This window comes from Tursiops truncatus, chromosome 9, assembly GCF_011762595.2.
Source record: "Tursiops truncatus isolate mTurTru1 chromosome 9, mTurTru1.mat.Y, whole genome shotgun sequence".
NCBI classification, from domain to species: domain Eukaryota; kingdom Metazoa; phylum Chordata; class Mammalia; order Artiodactyla; family Delphinidae; genus Tursiops; species Tursiops truncatus.
In genome coordinates this window covers 79,009,881-79,036,040 of record NC_047042.1, presented here as the reverse complement: position 1 = coordinate 79,036,040, position 26,160 = coordinate 79,009,881, and the positions used below count along the sequence as shown (strand labels likewise).

The window sequence follows — 26,160 nt, the reverse complement described above, 5'->3', positions numbered from 1 at the left end:
TTTACATTCCCACCAACAGTGCAAGAGGATTCCCTTTTCTCCACACCCTCTCCAGCATTTGTTGTTTGTAGATTTTCTGATGATGCCCATTCTAACCAGTGTGAGGGAATACCTCATTGTAGTTTTGATTTGCATTTCTCTAATAATCAGTGATGTAGAGCAGCTTTTCATGTGTCTCTTTGTCTCTATGTCTTCTTTGGAGAAATGTCTCTTTAGATCTTCTGCCCATTTTTTGATTGGGTTGTTTGTTTTTATAATATTGAGCTTCATGGGAGCTGTTTATATATGTCGGAGATTAATCCTTTGTTGATTCGTTTGCAAATATTTTCTCCCATTCTGAGGGTTGTCTTTTCATCTTGATTATAGTTTCCTTTGCTGTGCAAAAGCTTTTAAGTTTCATTAGATCTCATTTGTTTATTCTTGTTTATATTTCCATTACTCTAGGAGGTGGGTCAAGAAAGATCTTGCTGTGATTTATGTCAAAGAGTGTTCTTCCTATGTTTTCCTCTAAGAGTTTTATAGTGTCTGGTCTTACATTTAGGTCTTTAATCCATTTTGAGTTTATTTTTGTGTATGGTATTAGGGAGTGTTCTAATTTTATGCTTTTACATGTGGCTGTCCAGTTTTCCCAGCACCACTTATTGAAGAGACTGTCTTTTCTCCATTGTATATCCTTGCCTCCTTTGTCATAGATTAGTTGACCGTAGATGCATGAGTTTACCTCTGAGCTTTCAATCCTGTTCCACTGATCTATATTTCTGTTTTTGAAACAGTACCATATTGTCTTGATTACTGTAGCTTTGTAGTATAGTCTGACATCAAGGAGTCTGATTCCTCCACCTCTGCTTTTTTCCCTCAAAAAAAGGAAAAAAGGGATTGTTTTGGCTATTCAGGGTCTTCTGTGTCTCCATACAAACTTTAAGATTTTTTGTTCTAGTTCTGTAAAAAATGCCATTGGTTATTTGATAGGGATTGCACTGAATCTGAAGATTGCTTTGAGTAGTATAGTCATTTTCACGATATTGATTCTTTCAATCCAAGAGCATGGTATATCTCTCCATCTGTTTATTTCATCTCTGATTTCTTTCATCAGTGTCTTATAGTTTTCTGAGCACAGGTATTTTACCTTCTTAGGTAGGTTTATTCCTAAAACCTAAGCCAGTTTTTAGTTTTTAAGATGGAAGATAGGAGAGTTTGTTTGTATGTTAATGGAAATGATCTGACAAGAGGGCAAACTTGAAAATGCAGGAGATAAAAATGATTAAAGACCTTGAATAATTAGAGGATATGGGATCCATTGTAAAATGGAATTTAGTGTTACAAAGAAACTTGGACAAATTTATCCATTGTGACAAAAGGGGAAATGTATATGGGTACAGATGCAAGTATACTGGTATAGTAGTTGGACAGTTGCAAAAGTACAGGTAAGAAATAATGGTCCAGATCAAGTTATTGCATGGAGATAGAAGTGTACAGATTCAGAAGATACTTGGAAAGCAGTATGGATAGGACTTAGTGCTTATTTTGAAGTGGAAGATGAGAGAGAAATCTCCTAAAACTATCTCATAAATTGATCATCAAATAAATTATAATTCAGTTAGTCTAGTCTGAGCAAAAGGTAAAGATTTATGGGCCACTAATTATGGAAGATAAAGATGAGCTAATGGAGGATAGATTATATGTTTTTTAATATGGGAGTTTCTTATGTATATTGCATTCAGAAGCATGGGTCAGTTGACAGAACAAGGTTCAGGGTAGAAAGAGTAGATAACAGAGTAGAGAGAGGACAGCCTTTTAAAAGCCCAGTTTGAGAGCCCAGATGGATGGATAATATTTGACTAGAGGGAAGGAAGCCACTTCCTTCTGAGGTTATAAAGAGTTTAAGAGGAGTAGATACACATATGTGTTTAGTAGGGAGAGAAGTAAGGGCCTTAAGGTAGTTCTTGGCTTTTAATTTCTACTCTGTGTTTATCATGGATGAGAGATGATGGGACAAAGACATCCTGAGGTGCGGGAGGTGATTAGGTGCTTGGTATAGTCTCCTTGGGCTGTGGTAGGAGGAGCAAACCAAGTAGAGATCAGAGACTACAAATTTGCTAATGATACCAGTCTGTATGACTGTGCGGCCATTTTTAGTGGGATTCACAGCCTAGTAATAAGAATGGAAAAGTTGTTGGGGGCAGGGGTTCCTGTGGATAAGGATTTTAAGGATAACTGAGGCATACAGGCATATGAAGGAGGAAATGAGAGTTAATACGCTATCTATTATTAACTTAAATTCTGTTATATAACAGCACAGTTCTGAGTATCTGACCAGACCTTAACATACGTTTCTGAGCCAATAGTAAATTGACCTCAATAGTCATGCTCAGAGGATGTAATTTGGCCCTTTCCTGGCCTCAGCTAATTGTTCGGAGAATGATACCTGGTTCAGAGGGAACTGACCCAGAGGCTGTGTAATGCAGAATATTCTCCACATCTCTAAGTCAGCTGATAATCAAATGTAATCACATCTTCAACCATAATTTTCTTTGGCCGTGTAAGGTAACATATTCATAGGTTCCAGTGACTAGGACGTGGGCATCTTTGGGGACCCATGTTTTGCCTACCTCACCATCATAACATGCCTGCTAGCAGAAATCACTCTGCTACTTAAGATCTTGTAAGATTGAATAAAAATACGATCCTACAACACGTGGGCATTCTAACGTACTCCCCAAGATTCCCTGCAAATTCTTGTAGAACTTATATTTTTATGGTTATCCCTAGTGCTGAGCTATATTCCTACTGAAATACTTCTCAGTCCCACTCTTTCTGTTTCTATTTTGTACCATGCCAGACAAAATGGGAAATGTGATTTCTGGAATTAGGAGTGGGAGTGCAGGGGATAAAAATATCAATCTCACAAAGCTTACGGGTACAGGAGACTTTACCAAAGATCTGGTAGAATGGAGGAGAAGCTGGCATAATGGTGGCAATTATCCAGCCAGTACCAAATATTTTTAAATTGAACATCCCTAGTCTTAAAAATTCTTTCATTCACTCCGTCCCCAGGGCTTTTTACCATTGGCAGTGTCATCCTACAAAGGTTTCCTGAGTTTTGGAAATCTGCTAGGGCTTTTCCCTTCTTCTCATTCCTTCTTCCTTTTTCAATTGAAAAAACAGAAAAAAGAGAAGGAAAGCCTTCTTACCTCTCTGTCCCTCACCCCCCTCCTCTTTCTCTCTCTCTCTTTTGTTTTTCTTATACACCTTGTTCAGAGGCTACTTGTTTTGTACCCAAATTAGAAAATATTGGTAAAGTGATTCTTAGGTATTATAGTCAAGTTTTAAACATATATTATGGAATCTCCTATCCCACTTGAGTAAGTGATAGATTTTTGCTGTTTAAACAGTCTCCAATTCTGAGTTAATTTCCTGCTGGTCTAATAATCTTCATAAATTGAACTCTTGTTGATCAAGGTCAGTATAATAATTGTAGTAGATCTTCTGCTGGAAATATTTAAGACGAAGGATAATCTCACTTTTACTCCTGTATGGAGTGCTAGACACTATATTTAGCTTTATGTTTAATTGACTTATTGTACTGTCTGTGTTCTTCAGTAATGGAACAAAAATTGCATCTTTTTAAAGCAATTCATGTTACAAAAATACAAATGTAATTTTAAAATGACATTAAATAGTTGATGTACAGAAGGCATTGTTTTGAAGAAAGTGCAAAAATTTCTCCTTAATGAAATATTTACATTGTTTCAATATAACTTCCCCATCAAGAAATGTAGCTAATGAAAATTAAGTAGAAAAAATTCAGAGTAATTATTATTTAAAATGTTATGGTGAATTCATATGTAAAACAAAGTATTTAAATTCATCACTGGATTGCATTCTAACTATAAATAACACCCATATATTGTGAACGGCTGTGGGTTAATTGGGAGAAGTGTAAATGATCACAAACTTACATATTGCCTCAGCCGGTCATCTAATCCCTTTCAATAACTCACCACTAATACTCATTTCTATTTTTCAGAAACTATAAGATATTTCTGTTGTTTGATATTCCCAGGGAATTCTGTCATGTTATTGAATCTTGATAAGAATTTCGGGAATATCATTATGGTAAAAGAATCACATAGTATTGAAGTTTCAGCACGAACAATACTCCCAGTACTTCATGAGAATCAGCCTTCTCAGTAGTTTTCCACAGGACTAGACCTGAGTGAAATTGTCCTGGATAATAGTGAGAAATTGGAAGTTTGTCTTTGCCGTCCAGCTTTCTCGTTTCCTCAGGACCCTCGGTGACCTGGTGTCCCTGAGCTTGTGCAGAGGTGTCCCATATTGCAGAATCACCACAGTTCCAGTTCCTTTACCAGAGGTGCTTGAGCCATACCTTCAGGGTCACCTCTAAATCAAACTTCTGCTCTTTCAAAGTGTTGTCATATCTACAGTATAAATAAAATTTAGGCAAGCCCAATTGATTTGCTTTCAGTATTCTTAAAAACTCATTTGGCCAAGATACAAATTGGTTTGGTGAATTCCTGAAGCACTGACCCTTTTTTCCGGTCACATTCTCTGTTCTAAAGGCTGAGAAAAATAGAGCCAGTCACTATACTCTGTTACGAATAACTAAAACTAAACTAAAACTAATAACTAAAACTTCTGAGGACAAATAAAAATGGGAATATGATATTGTTTATACACTTTTAAAGCAACTGAAAGAAAACAGACTGAAGCTAGTATGTATTGGACAGTTAGCATGTGTGAGATACCACATCTATCTTATGATAGACACTATTTGGGTTAGGAAGATAAAAGCTTGTCTGGTCAAGTAATTGGCCCAAGGGTGGACCACAGCATTTTGCAAGGTTTGAAGCTGGCCCTAGACGAGCCTACAGCTTTTACTTTTCCCACACTCCCACTCTGCCTCTGTTATTCAGAGACATTTTCAAATATCGAAAAAAAAAAAAGAATAAGTGAGTAGAATATGGTTTGTTTTACTTTAAAATTAGCAATGATGTCTTTAAACTGACAAGAACTGAGTATTTTTGCTATTATGAATGTTTTCTTTTCTTAGACAAGCAGGGTCATTCTAGTTTACTGCCTTGAGCATCAGACCAGGTGTTTAAATAAATGTAAGTCAATTTAAATGTTTTAAATACATTCTTAATGTTCTTTGTTTTCGCATTTTATTTTTGCATTTGGCAGCTTTGAGGACCTAGAAAATGGTATGGACAGTCCTGAGAAAAATGCTCAGTTACCTAAAATACTGTGTTTAGAAATCTCCTAAAGCCTGTCTTTATACCCAAGTTTGAAAATCTCTGAACGAGAGGACTGTAGTAAGGGAGTGATCTAAATAATATTGCAAGCATTTGTTAATAATTAAAAAAAAAATCATGAATTAATTTCACGGAAAATAAAAAGTTTAAAAATTAGAATGAATTGTTGAGAACAGTACATTCCTGATAGACTCACATATTGCAAGAGGCTTTAAGTAGTTATAAATGATGACAAGAAAAGATTTAATGTAATTATTATACTGCTTAAGGACAGATATGCACTTTTTTTAGTAAAAAAAGTACAGTACATTTGTATTAGAAATTTTATCATGCTGAATTAAGCAGATGTATGTGAAAGCTCCATAGGTAAATTGTCCATTTTTAATTCTTTGTGAAAGCTGCATTTGCACTATACAACAATTTTATTTCTAGTTTCTTGTTTATTTCTTACTTCTTTGCTGCAATGTCTGTTTAGTGCTTAAGTCCCACTAGACTTCATCTTCTGCTGATGCTAGGCAGCCCCTCTACTTCAAGAATAAGAGTGAATAATAGGAAAACAACAAATATGCTTCATTTGTCAGTATTCACTGGTCTTTATTAATCCTCTGGGCCACACTCTTCGTCTCCATTGTTAACTGTGCTATTTTCTTAAATGTGTGAAAACAATCTTTAATCAAAATTATGCCAAGTCATCTCTGGGAACAAACCTTCACATTTGGAAGAGGATAACAAGCTGGACATAGAGTGCTATTTAAGTGTGAATAGTGGTTAAAGAAAAATAAACAAATTTGTTCAAGAGCAGCAGTGAAAACTCTAGGGAAATTGCTCACTGCTCTTGGCGTGTTAGCAATGTTTAAAACCAATGGCGCCTTGAGTCCATGGACCATCTCGACTAAGGAGCATTAAAATTCCAAACAGTCAGCCCAGGGCATGCTTGGAAGGACTCAGGACCTTTCTTCAACAGGGTAAGATATGGAGAGTATAAATATTTCTAATGGACTAAACTTGAGGTCCCTGGTCTTAGTAATATCAGCCAACAAATAAATACCTTAATAGGTATATGCCAGAATTGTTATTCCCTATGCATTTTTATTCAATTTTATCACAAGAAAGAATTGATAAAGAACTAATAAGTTAGCTAGTGACTCTCTATTGAAATGCCTAAATAAGATTTATTCAACTCATCTGTTAATGTTCAGGTTTTTTTCTAAACAAAATCTGCATTTCCCAAATTATAAATGAACAATGCCTAAATTTTCTAAAGAAATCAAAACCATACTTCCGTTATCAAATTGCCTACTAACTCAGGGATACAAAGTCTTTGTATTTGAGAGAAGAAGGAGTGTAGAACTTTCAGGATGCTTTGAATTTACTCAAAGAATTCTTTACAAGTAGAATATGTATTTGAAAAAATCAGAATCATTTTAATTTGAAACTATATTTAGTTAATAATATAGTTAATTTTATCTTTCATATTAATCTTGGCATAAGGTTTATTCAGCCAATTTGAAATTATATCTGTAAGTTTCATTTCTCAGAGATTTGCTTTAAAAGAAAATCAAGATTTTCAGAGATCAATGGTACATTGTTTTTCTGATGTCATTTTTAATGAAGTAACCCCCCTCTCCTGCAACTGGTCTGGCATGTAAGGAGTTTGGAGGTTACTACTCTGTCCTAACAAGAGCAAGTAAAAAGCTGAAGAAACTAAAAAAGCTACAACCTTTAGATTCATAACAAAAATGAGGTCACAGGGGAAACTGCTGTCCCCAAAGCTGGACAAATTGACAGATGAACACAGAGAATTGTATCAATAACTTCCTAGATCAGAACCCACAAGCTGAAATCTCCATGGGAATCAGTCCTAGGGTAGGAAAATCTGAACAGTAATTGACAAATTGCTGGAGGTTCATTGTGGACAGCTCTGAGAGAACTTCCCCAAATTAACGTCAGAGACCAAACCACAGGTCCAGGAAGCTCAGCGAACACCAAAGAGGATACGTGCCAAAAAACCCACACCTAGGCATATCATTTACAAACCATAGAAAATCAAAACAAAAAAATCTTAAGCCAGAGGAAATAAACATCTTACCTAGAGAGGACAGAAGGTAAGAATTATATCTGACTTTCCTCAAAAACCATGCGAACAAGAAGAAAGAAGTGACATATTTAAAGTTTGAGAGAAAACAACTCACCAGCCTAGAATTCTGTACCCTGAGAAATTATCCTTTAAAAGTGAAGGAGAAATAATGACTTTCCCAGACAAACAAAACTGAGGAAATTTGTTGCCAGTATTCTGTCTTGAAAGAAATGTTAAAAGGAGTTCTTTAGAAGAAGGAAAATGATATAGGTCAGAAATTCAGATCTACATAATGAAAGGAAGAGAATCAGAGAAGAAGTAAATGAAGGCAAATCAAACTTTTATTTTTCTTATTTTTAATTTCCCTAACAGATAATAGTTCAAAATAATAATAGCAACAATGTGTTTAATTATGTACATATATTATGTACATATGTATGCTTATCTATGCTTATGTACACTTATATATAAGTGAAATGAATGACAGCAATAATACAAGGGACAAGAGAGAGGAGTTAGGATTATTTTGTTATTATAAGGTACTCAACACTACCCGTGAATTGGTATAGTGTTATTTGAAAGTGGACTTGGAGTACTTGTAAATGTGTATTCCAAACTCTAGGGAAACCACTAAAAAAACTGAAAGTGAAAAAACAGTACAACAGACATGCTAAGAGTGAATAGAAAATAGAATCACATAAAATGCTCAATTAAAACCACAAAAGGCAGAAAAAGAGAAGAAGACAAAAATAAGAACAAGGGCAACAAATGGAAAACAGTAACAAATGTGATAGATATTAATCCAAATATATCAATAATCACTTTGAATATCAAGGGTCTAAATTCACCAATTAAAAGACAGAGTGAATCAAAAAATGAGACCCAGCTTTATGTTGTCTACATTAAATGTAGACACATTAAATGTAAAAAGACACATATAAAAGTAGATGAATGGAAAAGATACACCATGCTAACACTAACCAAAAAAGGAAGGAGTAGCTATATTCATTTCAGGTTTAGTAGATTTCAGATCAAGAAAATTATCAGAAATAAAGAGGGGCATTACATAGCGACAACAACGATGTGTTGATGTAGGTTTACCGGTTGTAACAAATGTCCCACTCGGGTGGAGGAGGTTGATAATGAGGGAGGCTATGCATGTATGGGGGCAGGGGGTATTCAGAAAATCTCTGTACCTTTCACTCAATTTGGCTGTGAATCTAAAACTGTGCTAAAAAATAAAGTCTGTTTAAAAAGCCCCATATTTTCTAATTATAAATGACATTAATATGGAAGTTTTCTAGAACATGTTTTAAGTGGGCATATATATTTCATACTACTTTCAAATTAACTTATGAAGTAAGTTCAAACTCCTTTATAAAATGAAAAATATTGAAATTTTCCAATGGACACCTGATTTTTTTAGCTTTCTGAACCTAACTGCATATAAAAATATAAAAATGTTTTATAAGCTTCTCAACTAAAAAAATATTAACATTCACATGAAATACGCTACAATGAAAGTGATCATATCTTTTGAGTTACTTTGGTAACTTAGTTGCTTCATATATTATATTGAATTTTAACCTATAAAACAAAAGCAAAGCAGAAATTGAAGTAGGCAAAATACAGAGATCAGAGAAAAATATCCAGGTCTTAGTGATCTAATCTGCCAGAGAAGAATTCAGAGTATTTTCCTTTATTGTTGCTCATTTTCTTTATAGGATATAGTGACACATAATGGCCCTAAACACAAAAGTTTTCTACTTAAAATGAAAAAAGAGGCAGTTGCTTATCAGTTTTGGTCTTATTTTTTGAACACCTATCTTACTTTTTAAAAAGTAAGTCTTTATGAGCTTACAAAGAAGCAGAGTTTTATAATCAAAAGATTTGTTCAGTCATACAATCATACAAAAGCGCCTTGAAATTAATTAATGATATAATCTCTATTAATTCAGAAATTAATTAAATCTATCTCATATTATTATCTATTCTATAGTATATTTTAATGTAGAATATATAATATTTTATTATCATTATTTGTGCATGTATCTTTACTCTTTTCCTAAACTATAATCTCCTTCAGTTGGTGTGATCTTATTTATCTATTTATTTGTTTGTTTGTTTATATTTTTTTGGCATAGTACTTTTAAAAATTATTATTTATTTATTTTATTGAGGTATAGTTGATTTCCAATATTATATTAGTTATATTAGGTGTACAACATAGTGATTCAAAAAATTTATACAATATACTCTCCAGAGTTTGGTTTTTAATGTTTACTGAATAAATGTATGAATAAAACTCGAAGAATTTACACATTTTACTTATTCAAATTATAAGCAAGACTGAATTGTGTAGGTGAATATATGACCTTTGCCCTGTTTATTTAATAAAATTTTTTTCTTAATGTCTAACATTCTTTTAACATTTATTGAGCACCTACTATATGTCAGACCCTATTCTGGATACTGGAGATATATCAGAAAATAAAACAGCCAAAACCACCAGCCCACATGGAGCCTCCACTCTTGTGGACAGAGAAAAGCAAAAAATAAATAAGTAAATTGAATAGTGTGTTAGGAATTAGCAGGGAATTGGCAGAGGGGGTACCAGGCATTGGGGTCTGCAGTTTCAAATAGTTGAGCCAGGGAAGGGCTTTCTGAGAAGGAGACATTTGAACAAAGACTTCCAGAGAGTGAGAGTGAGCCACATGAATATCTGGGAGGAGAGCATTCCAGTCTGAGGGACAAGAAGTGCAAAGGTCCTGAGGCAGGAGTGTGCCTGGAGTCTTCCCAGAACAGCAAGAGGACAGTTGTAGCTGGAGTGAGTCAGCAAGTATGAGAGTAGCAGATGAAGTCAGAGAGATCATGAAAAGTTGGATCATGTAAGGTCTTGAAGGTCATTGTAAGAATTTTGACTTTTACTCTGAATGTGATGGGAGGTATTGGAGGATTTGAGCCAAGGAATGGCATAATCTGACCTACATCTTAAATAGGATCACTGTGCTGTAATGTTAAGAACAGACTGCAGAGGCGCAAAGTGGAAGCAGGGAGACCAGTTAGGCAAGAGATGACGGTGCCTAGGACTAGGGCAGTAGCAGAGATGGTAATGAGAAGTGGTCGGTATGTGGATATACTTTGAATTAAAGCCAATATTTGTTTTTTTGATGGAAAGGAATCAAGGATAATAGCAAGGTTTTGAACTGAGCAAACAGAACGATTGAGTTGCTATTGAGAGGGAAGTCTGATGAGGGAGCAGGTTTGTGTAGATTAGAAACTTATTTTGGAAAAGTTAAGTTGGAGAAGCCAGCTAAACATCTAAGAGGTGAAATCAGGTAGGGAGTTGGGTCTATGAGTCATGAGGTTAGCAGGGTGATCTTGATTAGAGACGTGAAATTAAGAGTCATCAGTGTGCAGACGGTGTTTACAGTCCTGGGATGGAGGAGGGCACCCAGAGAATGAGTGTAGTTGGAAAAGATGAGGGGTTCAATAACTGTGATTAAAATATTTGAAAAATGAGAAACAAAGGAAAAGAAAAGGAGGCTGAGTGGCTACGAGATAGGAGGAAAACCAGGAGAGTGTCATGTCCTGGAGTGAAATTAAGAAAGTATTTCAAGACAGGTGGAACATACAGTCTTGTTGTGTTAAATGTTGCTGACAAGTCAAGTGAGATGCAACTTGACAGTGCCCATTGATTGGATTTATAGATGGGAGTGACATCCACAGAAGTGGGGCTAAAGGGGTGGGGCGGAGGGGAAAGAGCTTGATCGTGTATAAAAGAGAGAGTGGGAAGAGACTGTAAACTTTTGAGCAGTTTTACTCTCAAAGAAATGAGAGAATAGAGTGATAGTTAGTTGGAGAGCACCGTAATGAAAAGTATGTGTGTGTGTCTGTTTTAAGAAAGTGAGAAAGAAGCATATTGGTGTGCTGGAATGATACAAAAGAATGCTTGTCAGGAGAAAGACTTGCTGGAGCAAAGTTATTGAGAGACACCTAGGATTAGGGTCCAAGGTACAGGTGGAGGGATCTAGTACATTCCACCTGCCACGCTGGGAGCTTTCCCAGGAACCCTGTCTAGGAAATGTTGCTCTAACAGTTTTACAAAAGAGAAAACTGAGACTCAGAAAATTTAAGTAATTTGTAAATGTAATACAGCTAGTAGAAGGCAGAGCTGAATTTCAAGTTGTATTCTGCTGTAAATCTAGCGCTCTTTCCAAGTTCTCACAGCTGGAGAGCCATTAAAATGGCAACTTCATTGTGGTATTTAATGCTGTGCACATGACTGGAGAAGAAGTTGAGAAAATGTGCTGAGGTACACACTGCTTACTAATTATCTAGGGCTCAATTTGTACAGTACAGTAAAGCTCTTTACGCTTTAGCCCCCCAAACACATTCGCCCCTACACGAGGGGGATGAGGATGATTGGACAGAAGCGTGATCTAAAAAAAAGATTTACTGTGGGAAGAGTTCCAAATTCTAGTGGGGTTTTTTTTCCCCCTAATGTGTTCTCTAATATAAAAGAGATATTTGAAAATGCATTCTATTTTGACTATATGTTAAGCTTCGTAAGTCCTGCAGAAGTAAAAGAAATGATATAAAACATGATATTCTTGCAGAAAGATTTTAATGAGAGCAGTGTTAGGACCTTACTCCCTGGGCCACTAAGTTTGTTGTGATCCTTGTACATTATTGATTTTTAACCCATGTCAACAGTCTTTTCAGAGTTTGGTCATTGGTCAGATTATCTCCCGGTGAGAGGATAGGAGTGAATCCGCATAAACTCAGTCCTACAATTATCAAAGAGGTCAAAGGGAGGGACCTATAGTTGGCTGAGTAGTAGCTCCTTTCCATACACAAAGGACATACTGGACAAAAGCCAGCACAGCAGTGCTTGAATGGCCTCATCCCTTGGAGATAAATTAGGGCTAGGAGTGGTGGAGTATTATTTTATTAGTTAACTTTAGTTAACAAATTTAATGAATATATTCTATATACTTAGCTCTCCTCCACTGAAGAGGTATCAGTGCACAAAACTGCTTAAAAAAATCTCTGCTTTTTGTGATGGTTACAGTCTAATGGGGACAGATAGATAATAAGCAATAAGGATAATTGACAAGTAAATTTTACGGTATGTCACAAGCTAATAAGTGCTATGGAAAAAAATATATCAGGGTAAGGGGGATTGAAAATGGGGGGAATTATAGTAGTTATAAATCTTGTCTTTGATGCTAACACTCCAAATAAGGACATGCATATTCTTAAAGCAGAGAATGACTTCCAAATCAGCAGAAAGAATTTTCTTATGTCTTACATATAGTGTTTACTGCTTTTAGTATAAAGGCAGTAGTACTGAATTCTGAGGCACAGCAGTGGTGTGGGAATTGGATGAACTTAACTGTCACCCTTTGAAATCCTTGTTTCTGACAGGTCAGATATTTCAAAATCTCTTGTTAAGAACACTTTGAGCATGTTCCTTTCTTGGGGACATTTTCATCTTTAACAATAACCAACTTAGAGAAAGTAGGACAGAGCAACTAGGATATTTTGAAAACAACAAAGAAACAGATGCTTCATTGCTAACTGCTTGGCACTCTGAAACTCTGAATATTTAAAAAGCATCAATTGTATTTCTAAAATTCGAGCAAGGTCATAGGCTGACAATGCCATCCTGTAAAACTCTTATCATAAAACTAATGAAATCGAAAACTAGTGATATTTTACAGGGCAGTAAAAGGAGGAAGGTAGATCAGGTAATTATTTTTGTATTTCCCCACATCCAGTGCTTGTCAATGAGAAGCTGCAGGGGCGAGACTATCTTAGATTATTTCTGCATCCCCAGAGCTGAGCACAGGATCTGATATAAAGTATGCTTGTTCTCAGATACTGAAGTTCCAAACAATCACTCAGGATACTCACTAAAAATGTATAATCTTGAGTTCCACTGTGTGGAATATACTTATACTAACTTATACTGACCAAATATGTGCTGTTCATGAAATTCAGATTTAAATCTGGCAACCCTAATATATAATTAAAATTGAGAATGTGTATCCCATACGTCTAAGGACAGATTTCATAGCTATGAGACAATCACCTACCTGGGTAACAAGGGTCTATAAATTAATTCAGTTTTCTATGGCTCTGAAAAGACTAAATTCTCTTACTTGGCCCCAAAGTAGGTTTGTTTATTTCCGTCTGTTTTGAGGCTAGAAATTAACACTGGCTTCTCAGCTTGGAGGTAACAGTGATTAGTCATATAGTGGGACTCAGTAGGTGAGTCTGATGTAATAAACATTATTGAGAAACTTCTTAAATCAAATATCCTGATGACATTATTGCAGCATTTTTTGTATATGAAGGGAATAATCCCTTCATAATAAGGGATTATTATCATATTATTATCATATTATATCATATTATTATCTCATATCATAAGGGAATATCCCTTATGAAAAGGGAAAATCTAGCTATTTCAGTTTGTGTATATTCGTGTTTCAATGAAAAATGCCAACTGTTAACTTATTTGGATGGAGATCAATGTTCTAACCACTCTTTAGTTCTTAAAAATTCTCATAATGAAATGATCATAAAAGTTTCTGCAGACTGGCTGATTATTTTTATTCCTCAGGTATGCTCACCCCTGTTTCATTTTATATTCAAGCTGATTGATTTTCATTGATTCTGCTCCACCATCGGGGACTCCAAACAAACCAGTCCTAAAAAGTTATGGTGATGGCAGTAAGGAAAGGAAATGGTTCAAGATCCCCATAGAATTAGAAAAAGACATTTTATAAGTTTTCTGTTGCTGTGTAACAAATTGCCACAAATTTGCAGCTTAAAACAACTTCCATTTATTGTCTCACATTTTCTGTGGGTTGGGAGTATAGGCACAGTTTAACAGAGTTCTCTGCTTGGAGCTCAAGGCTGCAGTCAAAGTGTTAGCTGGGGCAGGGATCTCATCTGAGTCTTGGCGTCCTCTTCTAAATTTCCACGTTTGTAGGCAGAATTCATTGCATTAAGTTTTTAAAATTTGAGGTGTCTTGCTTCTTTAAGTCCAGAAAACAGAGAGAGTCTCTGACTTCTGCCTCTGACTTCTAGACCCTCTTGTAAAGGACTCACCTGATTAAGTCGGGCCCACCGAGGATAATTTCCCTTTTGATAACTTAAAGTTCACTGGTTAAGGAACTTAATTACATCTGCAAAATCCCTTTATCTTTGCCATTTAATATAACATTATCACAGGGGTGACATTATTTAATATAAATTATCACAGGGGTGACATCTCATTCCAACTAATAGTTGGAAGCAAGAGTCTCAACTACACTCATGGGAGAGGATTATATAAAGGTTTGGGTCATTGGGGGTTATCTTCGAAATTGACCTACTATTTTGCTTACAGAATTAACTTTCAGATCTCAGCCAATTTTGGAAAGAAGTGAGATAAAAAGATAATTAAACTCCCCTCTATGAGATATAAATGTGTATTTGGAGAATTAGTGAGCAAAAAAGAAAAGGAGGTCAAAAGAAATAGAGAAGCTAGGCCCAACATTATGGTTCTAATAAAAAAGATTATCAGTGAAAATTCAGGGACCAGAGTGTTCAATAATTTTATGATAAGTACCATCTAGAATTCAATGTAAAATTATTTGCTTACATGTATAATTATTTGCTCACTTGCATTTAGTGGAATTATTGGTTCATTTATATGTGGAATAAAAAAAAAAACAACCAAGCTCATAGGTACAAAGGACAGATTGGTGGTGGCCCGAGATGGGGAATGAGAGTGGGTGAAATGGATGAAGGGGTCAAAAAGTACAAACTTTAAGCTATAAAATAAATTGTCATGGGTATGTAATAAGCAACTTAGTGACTATAGTTAATATTCAAATATTTATTGCATATTTGAAAGTTGCTAAGAGAGTAGATCATAAAAGTTCATCACAAGAAAAAAATTTGTAACTGTATGGCGATGTATGTTAACTAGACTTATTGTGGAGGTCATCTTGTAATATATGTGGATATCAAATCATTACGTTGTACACCTGAAACTAATATAACATTATATGTCTATTATACCTCAATAAAAAATTACCTGCTATAATGTTTTTGGAATATAAATCTCTACAGTGTCCCAGAATCTCAGAAAAGCTTGTTGCACGTAGGTTACATATAGAAACCGAGAATTGATAACTAATAATATAGATAATTATGACTCCTTGGATATATTGTGTATACTGCAGGTTTTCCACCATATATGTGGTCAGGATTTGAGTCCATTTTTCTTAAATATTGCAAACAAGATGATCCCAATAAACTGGAAGTCTTGGGAACATTTAAAAATTTAATTTATAGGTTACATATGTTTCTGTCTGAGAAGAGAACAGTAATTAGAAATTGTCTTAAAATATATAGCCAAACCTACCTCAAGATAGGCCAGGAGAATATGGTTCATTCTGAAATGAGGGCAAGCAAGTAAACTTCAGGGTCATAAAACAAACAGACAAACAAATACTTAAGCTTCTGTAAAGAAGAACTTAGAAATGTTTTTATTGTATTGGCAAGTGGTTGCTGTCATATAGCCTTCGCAACCTGGTAACACAATTCCAGATATTACCTGTGTCAGCAAAATGCTGCCCTTCAGACAGATGACAGTTTATTAGATTTTCAAAATTGCACTTTTCGTGATAAAAATCACCTCAGGACTCAAGTACAAAAGAAATGACATGTGTTTATATGAGTTTGATTCACAGATTAGAAGAAGTGAAATATTAATGCTATTTATTGAATGTTGTAACATTCAATACCTGCTGAGTATAAATGTACACAAAGTCAGCATAAGATTCCTTCTGTCTATGAGAGGATTGAAATCATACAAGAAGCGTTCAATCTATCAAAATTAGAAAACATTTTGGTGTTTGGTCCTCAGCTTTTGGTCTTGTTTATGGTTTCCTTTGCTGTGCAAAAGCTTTGAAGTTTCATTAGGTCCCATTTGTTTGTTTTTATTTCCATTACTCTAGGAGGTGGGTCAGAAAGGATCTTGCTGTGATTTATGTCATAGAGTGTTCTGCCTATGTTTTCCTCTAAGAGTTTGATAGTTTCTGGCCTTACATTTAGGTCTTTAATCCATTTTGAGCTTATTTTTGTGTATGGTGTTAGGGAGTGATCTAATCTCATACTTTTACATGTACCTGTCCAGTTTTCCCAGCACCACTTATTGAAGAGGCTGTCCTTTCTCCACTGTACATTCCTGCCACCTTTATCAAAGATAAGGTGACCATATGTGCGTGGGTTTATCTCTGGGCTTTCTATCCTGTTCCATTGATCTATCTTTCTGTTTTTGTGCCAGTACCATACTGTCTTGATTACTGTAGCTTTGTAGTATAGTCTGAAGTCAGGGAGCCTGATTCCTCCAGCTCCTTTTTTCGTTCTCAAGATTGCTTTGGCTATTCGGGGTCTTTTGTGTTTCCATACAAATTGCAAAATTTTTTGTTCTAGTTCTGTGAAAAATGCCAGTGGTAGTTTGATAGGGATTGCATTGAATCTATAGATTGCTTTGGGTAGTAGAGTCATTTTCACAATGTTGATTCTTCCAATCCAAGAACATGGTATATCTCTCCATCTCTTTGTATCATCTTTAATTTCTTTCATCAGTGTCTTATAATTTTCTGCATACAGGTCTTTTGTCTCCTTAGGTAGGTTTATTCCTAGATATTTTATTCTTTTTGTTGCAATGGTAAATGGGAGTGTTTTCTTGATTTCCATTTCAGATTTTTCATCATTAGTATATAGGAATGTGCTGGCAAGATTTTTTTTTTAATTGAAGTATAGTTGATGTATAATATTGTGTCAGTTTCAGGTATATAGCAAAGTGATTCAGATATATATACACATATCTATTAGATTATTTTCCATTATAGGTTATTATAAGATATTGACTATTGTTCCCTGTGTTATATAGTAAATCCTTTTTGCTTATCTATTTTATGTATAGTAGTTTGTATCTGTTAATACCATAGTCCTAATTTATCTCTCCCCTTCCCTTTTCCCTTTGGTAACCATAAAGTTGATTTCTGTGTCTGTGAGTCTGTTTCTATTTTGTTTATAGGTTCATTTGTATTATTTTTTAGATTCCACATATAAGTGATATATAATATTTGTCTTTGTCTGACTTACTTCACTTAGTATAATATTCTCTAGGGCCATCTGTGTTGCTGCAAGTGGCAATATTTCATTCTTTTTTATGGCTGAGTTATATTCCATTGTATGTGTATATATATATATATATATACACACACACACACACACCCCCCACATCTTAAACCAATTATCTATTCATGGGCATTTGGGTTGTTTCCATGTCTTGGATACTGTAAACAGTGCTGCTATGAACATTGGGGTGCATGTATCTTTTCAAACTGTAGTTTTTTCTGGGTATATGCCCAGGAGTGGGATTGCTGGGTCACATGGTAACTCTATTGTTAGTTTTTTAAGGACCCTCCATACTGTTCTCCATAGTGGCTGCAACTATCTACATTCCCACCGACAGTGTAAGAGGGTTCCCTTTTTTCGGCACCCTCTCCAGCATTTATTATTTGTAGAATTTTTGATGATGGCCTTTCTGAACAGTGTGAGGTGATACCTCATTGCAGTTTTGATTTGCATTTCTCTAATAATTAGCGATGTTGAGCATCTTTTTATGTGCCTGTTGGCCATCTGTATGTCTTCATTGGAGAAATGTCTATTTAGGTCTTCTTGCTGGCAAGATATTTCTAATGCACAAGATGAAAGGACAGGATAAGTGACAGAGCTAGTTACCAGAAATTAGGCTTTCTTGTATTACATCATGGCCCTCTCATTTGTTTCCTCCTCCATCTCTCTCACCCTCTCTCTCTCTCTCCTTCTCTCTCACTCTTACTCTCTCTCTCTCTCACTCTGTCACTCTCTCTCTCTCTTAATTTATATATCTATATACCTAAAGGTTAAGTGAAAGAAACTAGTTTGGCTAATTAAGGTAAAATGATACTAAGAAACATGGCACACAAAACAGACAGAGGTTAAAAGGATGCTTTTCAGATTTCTCTCAGAACCTCCAAGAAAATCAGAGTCACACTGCAAAAACAAACAACTCCCTTTGGAGGGGGAACTTATTCACTTAGTGGCATCAAATCACACATTAATATAGAGAGTGAGGTAAGCTTCGTGTTTTGGCCAATTGTAGTCTCTATTAATAAATTTTAGAGGGTGACTTTATCAGTTATTTTCATGGTTTAGTATATTCATAATTAATCTATAAATAACATTCTAGAAAAATTTCTTATTGAGTTCTCTGCAAACATTCCTTCTTCTCCTTTTGATTCTGCTCTCGTCACTGCTGTCAGAACTCTATCTCTTAAGCAACTTATCTAATTATTTATTTCCCATGACTTGCACATTTCTATTAAATCCAGATGGCTTTCAGGAAACAATACTAAAGCCTCTGGCTAGGCATTCAATGCCCCTCCTCATGTGGCCTGAAATGACCTCTATGACCTTATTTTCACACATGCATCTCAACTCCATAGACCTACTCACGCGACTCTATTCAGGAACACTTATGTCTCATCCTTCAATAAATATTCCGTATCAAATATTCCGTATCATTTCATGAGACTAAGTGGCTGCAAATGCTGTCGCTTTGCCTAGAATATCATTCCTCCTTTTATGCCTGACAAATTCTGCTCAGGCTTCAGGATCAAGTGTAACTTTATTTATTTGTGAACCCTTTCCTGAATCCTGTGGGCAAGCAATCTTTTCTTCCTCTGAGTTCCAGGAGATAGTTTTTCTCCCTATTATAACATGTGCTACATTGCGTTGCAGTTTATCTGTTTCCATATTTGACTTCTCTGTAAACTGTAAGTTCATCTGGTACCAGGATTGTCTAACTCATTATTAATTCCACAGCACATGATATGGTGTTTGTGACCAGCAGATAATCGATAAATGTTTGTCAAATTAAATTAAAGCTCCAGAAGCTCTATTCTTTGTTGCAAAAATTTCTGGGATTGATTCTTTAAAAAAAAAAAACTTTACTTTTTTAAATAAATATTTGGAGTCCTGATTTTATGTTCTAAGTAGGACGTAGTAGGTTACAGTAAGCCAATACTCCTACTGTAGCAATGTGAAGGTGGATAAGTTGCAAAATTGTAGTGTTAAAAGGTTTCAGAAATCTACGGAATCAACAAGGACTAGGTGGAATAAAATTATAGAGGGGGAGGCAGACGCCGCCACCCCAGAACCTCCTGTGCTGCCCGACCATGGTCAACCCTACCGTGTTCTTTGACAGCGCCGTCGATGGCGAGCACTTGGGCCACGTCTCCTTCGAGGTAAGGGACCTGGAAACCACGAAGTGACTGCTCATCCAATCCATAAAGTTATGTTAACAGACTGGAGCTGTTTGCAGACAAAGTTCCAAAGACAGCAGAAAACTTTTGTGCTCTGAGCACTGGGGAGAAAGGCTTTGGTTATAAAGGTCCCTGCTTTCACAGAATAGTTCCAGGATTTATGTGCCAGGGTGGTGACTTCACACGCCGTAATGACACTGGTGGCAAGTCCATCTATGAAGAGAAATTTGATGATGAGAATTTCCTCCTGAAGCGTACGGGGTCCTGGCATCTTTTCCATGGTAAATGCTGGCCCCAACACAAACGGTTCCCAGTTTTTCATCTGCACTGCCAAGACTGAGTGGTTGGATGGCAAGCCTGTGGTCTTTGGCAAGGTGAAAGAGGGCATGAATATTGCTGAAGCCATGGAGCGCTTTGGGTCCAGGAATGGCAAGACCAGCAAGAAGACCACCATTGCTGACTGTGGACAAATCTAATAATAAATTTGACTTGTGTTTTATCTTTAAAAAAAAAATAGAGGGAAACTGTATACAAATGATCTTTGCATCACCAGATATTTTTTTCTTGCGGAGGAATTGCCAGTTCTTGTGTGAACTGAGGGTCAGGGTTGGCCCCTGTGCAGAGCCTCTGCTGGGGAGAGAGAAGTAGGAAGGCCTTTTGCTATTGTGTGGATCTGGAGCTGCAAATTGGAATCTTGAGGAACCACAAACATTTGCAATCATCAAAGACAGAATTTAAATTCACATGAAATATTTACCAAGTCAACCATCTGATGGGCCATAAAGAATTGCCAGAAATTTCAAAAGATTTGAATAGCTTAAAGTATATTCTCTGATCACAATACAATTAACTTAGAAGTCAATAAAAAGATAACAAGAAAAGCCCCACTGTCTGGAAATTAAAGAAAACATCTCATATATGAATAATTAAGAAATCAAATGAGAATTAGTTTGAACTAAATCGTAATGAAGTTACAACATATTTAAACTTGAGGGTTGCAATTAAAGCATAGTGAAATCAATGGTTACAGGGAGATGTATGCTTGTAAACATATATATTAGAAAAAAGGTTAAAATTTAATAATTTAAAATTCCATCTCAAGGAGCTAGAAAAACAACATATCAATCCTGTGGAAAAGAGAAGAAAATAAAGATAAGATCAGAAACAAATGGAATAGAAGGATAAAATCAACTAAGCTAAAAGCTTTTAAAAAACTTTTAATAAAATTAATAAAGCTCTAGCAGAATGTTTAACAAAAATAAAGGAAATCAAATTATCATTGCCAGAAATTTGAAATCCATTACTACTGGGTTGGCCAAAAAGTTCGTTCAGGGTTTTCCTTAAATAAAAATCTTCCCACAAAGAAAGTGCTTGAATAGCTGCAAATATTTAAAGAAGAAATTAACACCCAGTCACCCAGTTTATGCAGCCTCTCCCAGATAATAAAAACAGGGGAAGGAGTTTTTTTAAGTGATGTCAGCATAATCCAAAACCTGACAAAGACATTATGGAAAAGGAAAATTAGAGAACAATCTCCCATACAGATGTAAAAATTATTAACAAAACATTTAAATTAAATCTAGTGGTATTCAAAAAGGAAAATACAGTACAACAAAGTGGAGTTTACCCCACCTATGAAAGGCTAATTTCACATTTCAAAATGAACATAATTCACAGTATTAACAGAGGAAAGGAGAAAAATATATGATTTTCTCAATAGATGCATCGTTAGCTTTTGATTCAATATCCCTTCTTGATAAAATAAAACTCTTAGCAAACGATTTATAGAAGGGAATTTCCTTAATCTGATAACGAATGTTTACAAAACACCGACAGCAAACATTATATTCGATGGTAAGATATTAAAAATGTTCCCCTTAAGATCAGGGGAAAAAAGGTATGCCTATTCTCACTATTTTTATTTAGTATTGTACTGGGTGTTTTATTCAATGCATTAAGATAAGAAAAAGAAAACTCACTCAGACACACACATCAAATATCTAGCAGTTTCCTCGGTTCTCTTTGTGCTTTGAGACATGCCCGTCCACATCTGATGCTGCAACTTTCCAATTTCAGGAAACACTTTTACCACTTCACAAAACTTGCAAGCTGGGACCCCTCCGATGCTCACAAGCAACCTTAAATCACTTTCAAAGTGAAGTGTCATAGTAGTTATTATGCTACTTATGAATTTCTGGACCATACATAAAACTGTTACCACTTTTATCAGACTCCTATTTTTTTATGTATGTGTCACTGGTGACGTTTGTGAGCCTTATGCCCCTAACCCATTTTCCCCATAAGCCCTGTGGTTTTTGTTGTGAGATTTTTGCATAGCATAGTGATTTTCAGGGACCTATATATCTATATGTAATGGCAAAACTGCCCATGAAATTCACTGAAAGTGAATCAGTGTTTTTATGTGTAAAATTTATCTCAAGGTAATTGAAACAAAGTGTGACTTTGGACTCATTTTCAAAATAAATAAGAAGCTATTAGGTATTTGACTCTGTGCCCATGTTCACATGTGTTCAGGAATTCTTTTCCTCTCAGAATAACACTTTTGCTATTGTGTAACACTGCTCTCTGCAGAAAACATATTATAAAGATTAAAAAAATTGACTTTCTACATATTTATCCAATAGACAAAATTGTGTTAAAGGCATCGAGCCTAAACTAGTCAGTTCACGCCACTTCTAACAAGAGGTCCTCAGCCCCTTTGGTGACGGCACGTGTCGCAGGTTGCAATGAAGTGGGTTAACGTGGATGTTAGTCATGTGGGATTTAGAGCTGCCTAGAATGCGGTAATACAAATAAAGAATATACTCTCACAGGAACAAAATGGTAGTTTTAAGGCAGTGGTGCAAAATTTGATAGCTTTGGGATGGGTAGGTATGTTTTTAATGAGGTATTTGGAAAATATTCATAAAGAATAAGCTGTCTGTGATACGAGCTGTTTAATGTCATCTGATGGGAATATGATGAGGAAGAACATTTTTAGGACAAGCTTTATGTAACATTGATTGCCACAAAAGGACTGTCTTGTAAAAAAAAAACATAAAGACCGCACCCCAGATTCCTTATTGTAACATGAAAAACAATAATAACTAGACACAAAGTTCAAAAGGAGCTTGGGGAGTTCTAGTATCTGACAGCTTATGCATCTAATTACGATATGTCACCAGAAGTCTGATTATGTTGGAGGGAGGGAAGGAGCGGGTGGGAGGTGATGAGATGGCAGTGCCTAAAACAAAGGATAACATTGTCTCTTTGTATCTGGATCGCTGTTCTTTGGATCATAAGGGAATCTGCAGTGTGAATGAACTCTTTGCCCTGTTGGTGCAAGAAACGAAGTGTTGCTGCTAGCTTGGGCACTGTCACTTGATGCTTTGGTATGAATACAGCAATGATACTTATCTTGTTTGGTTTGTTTCAGATTTTAGTGTTCACAGAGAGTATTTTAAATTTCAAACCATTTGATTCAACTTGAAGTCTCTACCTGCTCTTTTAGGGCACAGATAGGAATGGTAGGATTAAGGGGTGCTTTCTGACTCATCTCTTTCAATCCTGGCCAATACAAGAGGAGCGGAGCCATACAGCTGTGGAGAGTACAGCCAGCCTCCCTCCCCTGCAGGGAGGCAGATTCCAGGCCCCCCGAGGATCCCACAGAGGCCTTCAGACTCACCTTTGCCAGCCTTTGGCAGGCTGGCTTTTATTCCCAAGAAAAAGAGAGTCAATTAAATGGACTTCCAAAAAACTGAGTCCTGTATTAAAGGGACCTAGGAATGCCGGAATACAGCTTTGGTAAACTGCTTCGGTGGGTGAAAGAGTGTTGTTCTGTAGATCTCCTGCTGCACTGTGTGGTTTTGAATTGCCTGCTGAGAAAGACAAGCCTGATTTTCCTCTGTGCCCCTGGCAAGCCTGTGTAGCTCTAAAGGTCAGAAACGAGATTAATAAGGGTACACACAAGCAGAGTTTCCAAATTACCTCTTTACCCATATATCGTTCATGCATTATTCATCAGCTCTTCTACTGTGTGCTGAGAGCTGGGATAAGCACTGGTGAACAAAGACAAGTATGACGTGGACCCTGTTCTGAAAGAGCATCATCTAGTAGAGAAGGACAGGCAGGAAAACAAATAAGGGCCATTAACATGTTGTAGGGACTCTGAGAGAATCAGCGCCAGAGGAAGAGTAGTCCTGTTTACCTAGAACACGGGTCTTTAAACTGTTTTTTCCTCTGGATCCATTTGGCAGTTGACAAGATTTAGGTGTTGATGTTCCAGTTTCAAGCAACTGCTCAACAAAATATTTATTAAACATATAATTAAATGTGACCGTGTTGGGATCATAAGTTAAATTACAGAACCATAGCTACTGCCCTAGTTCCTAATGTTCTAAGTTACTCTGAAAATGCCATAGTACAGGTGAAAGAACCCGGAACACCTGTTATTGCTTGACTTTGCAAACAACTAGGTGTGTGATCTTGGCCAGATCACTTAATTTGACCTCAGTTTCCTTATACGTAAAATGAGAAAGTCTCCCATTCCAGACAGTAATGATTACAGAAAAACTCAAAGATAAGACTAAAAATAGAAAAAAAAAGAAAAGTGTAAATTCGTAACGGAATTTCTCCATGTATAAACAAACTTTAGAGAGAAACTGGATGATTTTGGACTTCCCTTGAAATTCAAGCCAAGTTGGGAGCCAGATGGTTGTTACCCACAAACCCCACATGAGATGAATCTCAGGAAGCCCATCTGCTTGAATTCCCCCCACTTCCACATGGAAGTGAGGATCTCTAGATATTCATAATCCAGTGAGTCATTTCATCTTCTCTCTTTTCTCGTGCGTGCCAAAGAAAATTTCTCCAGAGGAATATAAGAAATCTAAGTTCTGACTGGTGTCCCTGGAGTATGCATAAATGGTTCTTATCATGAGTATCTGTAGAAAACTCAGAAGAGTACAAGGTAATATTCTGCGTTTTATAAGTGAAATTCTATTCCCTACGACAGCTACTCAGAACTTCTAACCTTGATTGTTCAAATCAGCTTCCCGTTTATGGTTTCCTCTCCCGTCCAATCCACTAATAGTGCACTGCTGGATTAATCTTTTAAAGCAACTCTGTCCAATAGAACATTCTGTGATGATAGAAATGTTCTATATCTCTCCTGTCCTGTATACAGAAGCTGCTAGCTTTTGGGCATTACTGAGAATTTGAAATATGGCAAATGCAAGTGAGGAGCTGACTTTTTCATTTTATTTAATATTGATTAATTTAAATTTAAACTTAGGCAACTACCTGTGCTGGTGGCATCTGCACTGAACATTACAGTTCTCAAGCACAGCCCTGACCATGTCCCTCCTTGACTCAAAATGTTATGTACCTTTGTTCTGCTTAAAATGTACCAATAAAGTATCTTAAACATTCAAGAAATTCCATAAACTGTTTTCAAACTTTGCTTTTTATGCAATCAGTATTTTATCCGAAGTGAAATATTTGCTGTTCTCAAACCTATCTTCTGTTTTCCAGCAGTCACACTCTCCTTACGGTTTTTTAAACGAGTATTTTGTTCATTTAATTATATCTGATGTTGAAATAGCTCAGCTCAGTTTTCCCAGCCTTTATAAGATCTTATCTCATTCTTATCAGTTGACATCTCTCATGCTCATGAAATCCCATAGCCCTTTCTTATGACATTTAGTACATTTTACTGTATATTGTAACTATTTATGTATATACATTAAGTCCACTACTAGACTGTAATCTTCCTGAGACTGTTGCCCATGTCTGATTTAACTTTGTATCCTTCCTGACTCTTTTCACAAAGAAGAAATATAAATTAATCATTAAGCGAAAGTCAATATCATTGGATTTAAATCCCAGTTACTTGAACTACTACCTGTGTAATTGATTAGCGCCATGCCAAGGTACGTAGCAAGGATGCAGCAAATGCTAGCTAATTCATAAATGCTACAGATGTAAGTTCAGAATTTTCATAGGCAGATTGTCATAGTTACTTTTGATGCACAAACAAAAGGCCATATTCTTTCACTGAAAGAATCACACAATCAGCAAATATCTTATTCTCCAAGACCAAGTGTGATAGAAAGAAGCTTGTTCTCTCTCACAGCAGAGAGAACCATTCTTGATCTATATTCACCTCTCTCTCCATCACTAAAAAGTAGAGTTTGGGGCAAAATGTCAAGAAAGAAGACTTGAAACTTAGCCCCAGGGCAGGACCAACAGTAGATAATCCTGAAAGCTATTCCTTGGTAAAGGCAGCCCCATTTCTACGGGAAGCATGTGGTTTCCTGCCCTCCTGCCATCCACTGTGTTCCTGTTGGCAGCACCAGGGTTGAATGACTTATTTTTTTTGGCCCTGGGCTTGAAAAGAATTATAAAGATACATGGGTAAAAGGGAAGA

The 26,160-nt window shown here is 36.1% G+C and overlaps 1 long non-coding RNA gene and 1 pseudogene across 1 annotated transcript in view; both read left to right on the top strand.

The window, feature by feature from the left end:
- LOC109548183 (uncharacterized) overlaps positions 1 to 26,160 on the top strand; it is a 74,817-nt gene that overhangs the window by 29,492 nt on the left and 19,165 nt on the right. The window lies entirely within an intron of this gene.
- Positions 19,525 to 20,241, top strand: LOC101327458 (peptidyl-prolyl cis-trans isomerase A-like; annotated as a pseudogene).